This window comes from Triticum dicoccoides, chromosome 5A (genome assembly GCF_002162155.2).
Source record: "Triticum dicoccoides isolate Atlit2015 ecotype Zavitan chromosome 5A, WEW_v2.0, whole genome shotgun sequence".
In the NCBI taxonomy this organism is placed as follows: Eukaryota; Viridiplantae; Streptophyta; class Magnoliopsida; order Poales; family Poaceae; genus Triticum; species Triticum dicoccoides.
In genome coordinates this window covers 288,948,462-288,954,544 of record NC_041388.1, presented here as the reverse complement: position 1 = coordinate 288,954,544, position 6,083 = coordinate 288,948,462, and the positions used below count along the sequence as shown (strand labels likewise).

Sequence of the window (6,083 nt, the reverse complement as noted above, 5' to 3'; positions counted from 1 at the left end):
CATAGCCCCTCCGATGAAGTGTGAGTAGTTTACATCAGACCTACGGGTCCATAGTTATTAGCTAGATGGCTTCTTCTCTCTTTTTGGATCTCAATACAATGTTCTCCCCCTCTCTTGTGGAGAACTATTCGATGTAATCTTCTTTTTGCGGTGTGTTTGTTGAGACCGATGAATTGTGGGTTTATGATCAAGTCTATCTATGAACAATATTTGAATCTTCTCTGAATTCTTTTATGTATGATTGGTTATCTTTGCAAATCTCTTCGAATTATCAGTTCGGTTTGGCCTTCTAGATTGATCTTTCTTGCAATGGGAGAAGTGCTTAGCTTTGGATTCAATCTTGCGGTGTCCTTTCCCAGTGACAGTAGGGGCAGCAAGGCACATATTGTATTGTTGCCATCGAGGATAACAAGATGGGGTTTTCATCATATTGCATGAGTTTATCCCTCTACATCATGTCATCTTGCTTAAGGTGTTACTCTGTTTTTAACTTAATACTCTAGATGCATGTTGGGTTCAATCTTGCAATGGGAGAAGTGCTTGGGTTCAATCTTGCGGTGTCCTTTCCCGGTGACAGTCAGGGCAGCAAGGCACGTATTGTATTGTTGCCATCGAGGATAACAAGATGGGGTTTTCTTCATATTGCATGAGTCTATCCCTCTACATCATGTCATCTTGCTTAAGGCGTTACTCTGTTTTTAACTTAACTAGTTGACCCGTTACGCCAAATGGCGCAGAGACCCGCTAAAGCCATGTTGTCGATGAAAATAGTTTTATTTTGCAAGAACCTATTCGATATTGGTAGTAGAAAGCTCATTTTTTAAATCATGATATATTAGAAATATGGTTATTACGCTGCGAAATCCGAGTTTGAAAAAAAAGTATAACATGTACAGAGGAAGCATTGTTTTAGCTGAAAATATGGTTATCATGGACCCGTTGCGCATGCCAAATCACGCTAAATCCATGTGCGTAATGAAACAAATATCCATGGTTTAATTTCCTTTAATAAAAAACATAATGAATTGTTGTCTACAATAAGATGTATATACACATTTTAATTTGATAGCACAGACCCATTTGAAATCATGCATGCAAATAGCGCAGAGACCCACTAACACTCTCTCAAAAAAAGACCCACTAACACTCATGCTTTGAAAAAAAACACGTATCAATAGACTTGTTCATGGGCAGGCATGTATGTCAACTTAAACGCCCCTGTGTACATCTATTTATTTATTTATTTATTTATTTTTGTACAGGGAGAAGAGTTGGTAAATGTAGGCAAGTATAGGTTGATACTTCTGGCCTTTTTCAGTTGTTTTCGTCATCAGCAGTGGAGGAAATATCAATTACTCTTTGGGAGCTTTGCCTTATCCATGCTCTAATGCACCTGCATCTTGGTTGATTGTCTGAATGTTCAGAATTTATGCTTGAGCTCGCTTGACGGATGGATGGTAAATTAAAAGACAGGGCGCAAGCTGTTTTAAGTTAGGTGAACATTGCACACCACAAGTTTGGTCACTGATGGTAACAGGTATTTAGGTTCACATTTAAAACCTCTTAGCAGAACTGATGTCACTGAAACAACTTGAAAACTATTCGAGACAGCCAAAAGTTTTGCAAAATTGGACACTTTCCAACCAAAGAAGCGTCATTTCAGCACAGGTTCTGAAGACTACATGTAACAGGCAGTTTTCCATCCTGCATTAGCAAGTAGGAGAAAATGTCAAGGGCTGAAAAAAAGTAGTTGGGGTATTTAACTATGAATCTGAATCGGAGAAGAGAGTCTGACTGCCATACAAAACTTCCTTCTCTAAGACACAATGCAAGTGGAAAATCAGTTCAATACAGGAAAACTGATTTGTTAAGATCATGTAGCTCGATGAAGGGCTCTGATATGTTAACATTAAGCTGCTTGCTTGAATTTAGCGACACCACAGTACTGGGAGATACATCCAGTGCATGATCAAAACATTTTCGAAGTATATTTAACTGAAAACATGAGGACTATAAAAGGCTCCCACATAACCTACACACATATAAATTGCCATTCCTTTACCATGAAAAACATGATACATCGGACAGCAAGGAAGCATAACTTTACCTTGTCGATGTTTTTGTAATTTATCAGAAAGTCAACGAAAGTAGAAACTTCAATCTCAACACCCATTTGACTAAATTGCAGTGACAAGTTTTTCACCAAGGTCTCTATAACAGGTCCATGACTGCTCCACTACTTAATTGTTAGGCGTCTATATATAAGGCACATCTACATATTCGTAATCCCTAATCTGAAAGCTCTCACTACTTAATTACTCTCATGAAACCGTATTAGACACACGACACTCATCATTAGTAATGACCGAAGAAAAGAGGCATGAGAGTGTTTCAATAACCTGAATGATTGCTTAAACCAGAAAAGCAATTCCAACAGAAAGGCACGATCCTCTTCATTTTTCGATGAACTGAAGGGCAAAAAGAAGAAGTAACCAACAGAAACCTTAGCCTGTGAAATAAACGCCTTCCCCTTAAGTTCATATGAAAGAAATGCTAGATTAAATCTTCTCAAATTAATCTTTCATGGCACTGATTTTATGCTTCAGTAATTAGGATATGCCGAACCCACACAACATATAGGTGCGATCATGACTAACTTTATATACCTATATATGACTACTCTACTACTCCAAAAATTAACATTGTTGTACTTATTGAAGTATAAGATTCTGCAAATTGCTCGAGCTAAATAATCCAGATAGGTGAAGTATGGGTGAGACAATGGATCAAAACACCAGTACATCACATCTATATAGGAACTTCTGTCTAAACAAATTCTTACTAATGGGTCTCATTATCAGGAAACTCATGATTCCCAATAACAGACCACAATGTCAATTTCTGTAGTAACATAATACAGGACGTACCTTCAAATGTTGATTTTAGTCGCTTTCTTTCAGATTTTCCTGCATTGACCAGCTTATCCCTGAAAGTAAAGTTGAATATCATATTAGCAAATTAAAGATTGGAGCATCAAATTAGCAGCTATATATTGCAAGCATGCATTTTTAACTGTAAAAGAGCTAATAAAGTGTTTACTTCAAGAAAATACAGCAGGCCAAGCAAAAAATGTATATCTAAATGGTGAACAAAAAACTGAAATACCAATCCTAATTAGGGCGTGCAGGACCAAATAATTAATATGACACTCTGGGAAGAAACCTTCGAAACTACCAGCGATTGTGTTCACATGGTACAATTCATTCCTCCCATCATCACATGAAAAAGTACTCCCATAGCCTCACATATGTACTCGGGATGCTGCAAGAAGCAACAAACAACCAAAAAAAGATAAATTTGCATATGTAATACAAAAACATTGAACCATAAACTACTTTGCAATTATACTGAGCCATAAAGTTGTCACCAGCATAAAACACTTATGGAAAAGAAGATAGAACGACCCAGGATGGATTCAATGGGAATTTGCAATTTAACAAGGATGAATTGCACATGAGCTTTGGTTGTACGAAAGAGATAAAACTTCGCACAGATTAATGAACGTGTACAATAGTGAATATAAATTCTAATATTTCTCAGTATAAGAAAAATCTAGAGAGGTAATTACGGCAACAGACACATCCAATCTTTGCTCAATGAAAACTGAGGAAGAATTCTATAACTATCCTACTCCTCACTGATCATTGCATCATAGCAATATTTGTCTTGTACAGAACTAAATTTCGACAAGCATGTAACCACCCAATTATTATCCGAACTGCCACAGTCAATATCCATTGCATCCACACTGATCTCGTGGGAGAGTGTAGACCCCCCACACATAAAACTGGGAAAGTAAAACCGAGGATAAAGTAAGAGCAGAGTCATGATCAGAGTATTGAGGACTAAGTAGACATAAGTGTTGTTTTTTATAACAAAAGAGTAAATAGAGACAAGCAGCTGTATTTCTCTGGAAGAACAAAACAAGCCTCTCCAATTGACAAAGAGGGGGGAGAGCTTAGGTACAAGGAACAGGAGAAGGTCATCTTGGATGGATGACAATGAGAAACGTGACAAAGTTTATGTTTTTGTGAAATTTGTTCTGAACCTGCTATACACATAAAAACCCGAAACTGGGAATAAAAATATTTTGTACACACCCAATGGAAAGCACCCAGAAAATTGGTTTACATTAGACATTTCTGAAAAAGAGGAAAACTGATCTTCAATTCAGTGTTTTGTTAATCTCACTCTGCCAAGCATCAATGCTATTTAAACTCCCACCGTTTTCATGAAACTAATAAAACAAAACCATCCTTTGGACATGCTTATTGAATTTACAGTCAAAGAGAGCCTATTAGGCCAATAACCCGTATAATGTGATTTCTTAGGCCAATAAATAACATCACAACACCACTTTCCACATGATTACCATCTTCTCAAATTATTTGCTCCTGTTGAGTTAAAAAACTCACTACGGAGCAAATGGTCGAGCTCGCCGTAGGAAGGAACACACCAAAGCATGCCAAGAAAAGTGCATTGGTAAAAACAAAACAAAAATAAAATATATGAACAATCAGGAGGGGGTTAATGCTTTGGGAGTTGAGAGAGTTGATAGGAGGGACAACCGAAGAAGCATACCGAGAAGAAATTAGCATCTGCTTGTCCAAGATGATGTGCTCATCTTGATGCCTCGGTAGATGACCATCATCATGAATCCACTGTGAAGGTCCTCGATTCTTATATGCATTCAGTTTCTGCAAGTTCAAAAGGCACACTATATAATCACTAAACAGAGGCACTAACCTGATACTGAATTTATAGAATAAAAGTGCAAAGCCTTTGTTGAGTCCTCTGCAATCTCACACAGTTGATCCAACTAATGTGTGCATGATTCAATCTATTTCAGAAATTAGGATTTCTATTTTCTATGTGATCCACATAGAACATGAGGACTCACCAAAGCTTAGCTGCTGTATCAGCCCCAGAACATTCACTAATGCAGTTAAATATCTACATAAATATAAAGAACATGAACATACAATTTCATGGTTCAGTATATGAACAAAAAGACCCACGTCCAGAGAGAGAAAGAGAGGAGCTAAAAGCAAACCATGAACCACCTCCAGCTCCCTGCTACGTTTCGTGCTCGACCCACTACTCGCGTGCACCAATGGCCTCATCCATGAGACAAATTGGGGAAAGAGAAAGAGAGGGGGGAGGAGATAGAGGCAAACCTGAACCACCTCAACCTTCTTGCTCCTGCTGCTTCGGCCATCAAGCCTCCCTCCACGGCCGACCCTGACCTTCGCCGCTGCACCAACTCCGCTGCTTTCCTCATCAAGGTCGAGCTCTCCTACGCGTCGTCATTGTTGGCTGGATTGGCCACGGGTTTCCTCTTGTACGGAGGGGCTCTGTACTGGCTGAACTGCTCCGGGGCCTCGCGGTGCGTGTCTCCGCCAGCGTGCTCGGGTTGGAGCATGTGAGAACGGAGGAGGAGGAGCTCGCGGCGGCCAGGGAGGGGCTCGTACCAGGGAGAGGGAGGAGGACGGATGAAGGAAGGGAGCGGCTAAGGGTTCGTGGGGGTGGCGGCTAGGGTTCGTGGGGTGGCGGCTGAGACGAGCGAGGGAGGAGGGAGGGGTGCGGGCGTGCGTGCGGATTGGGGCCAATGGGCTTTCCAGGAGGCACGACCAATCAGACCTTCATGCGGACGAACCCAGCCAACATATAGCGACCCCACCAACGAAGCGGCCCACTGGTCATACATGCGTGAAAGAAATAACCAGGTGAAACAGGAAGTGAATATCTAATGGATGAGTAGAGTCGAGGTGGGATTTTCACCGCGATCTGACGGCCGACAAAGCTCCAATCGGGGGAGCCTTGTGGAGGTGAGTTGGCTAGCCTCTTTATAGTTTTAAATACTCTCTATAGTTTTAAATACTCTAGATGCATGCTGGATAGCGGTCGATGAGTGGAGTAATAGTAGTAGATGCAGGCAGGAGTCGGTTTACTTGTCTCGGACGTAATGCCTATATACATGATCATACCTAGATATTCTCGTAACTATGCTCAATTCTGTCAAT

The 6,083-nt window shown here is 40.3% G+C and overlaps 1 long non-coding RNA gene across 4 annotated transcripts; it reads right to left on the bottom strand.

The window, feature by feature from the left end:
* Nucleotides 1-1,458: 1,458 nt before the first annotated feature.
* Nucleotides 1,459-5,661, bottom strand: LOC119301079. Of its 4 annotated transcripts, none has more exons than XR_005146866.1 (6): nt 5,238-5,661; nt 4,642-4,777; nt 3,223-3,321; nt 2,928-2,986; nt 2,400-2,468; nt 1,459-1,704 (listed from the first exon to the last, which is right to left on the bottom strand). It is a non-coding gene; the product is annotated as an uncharacterized LOC119301079 (long non-coding RNA). The 4 variants fall into 4 exon arrangements; XR_005146864.1 differs by having other exon boundaries at nt 4,642-4,757; XR_005146865.1 differs by having other exon boundaries at nt 3,235-3,321; nt 4,642-4,757.
* Nucleotides 5,662-6,083: the final 422 nt, after the last annotated feature.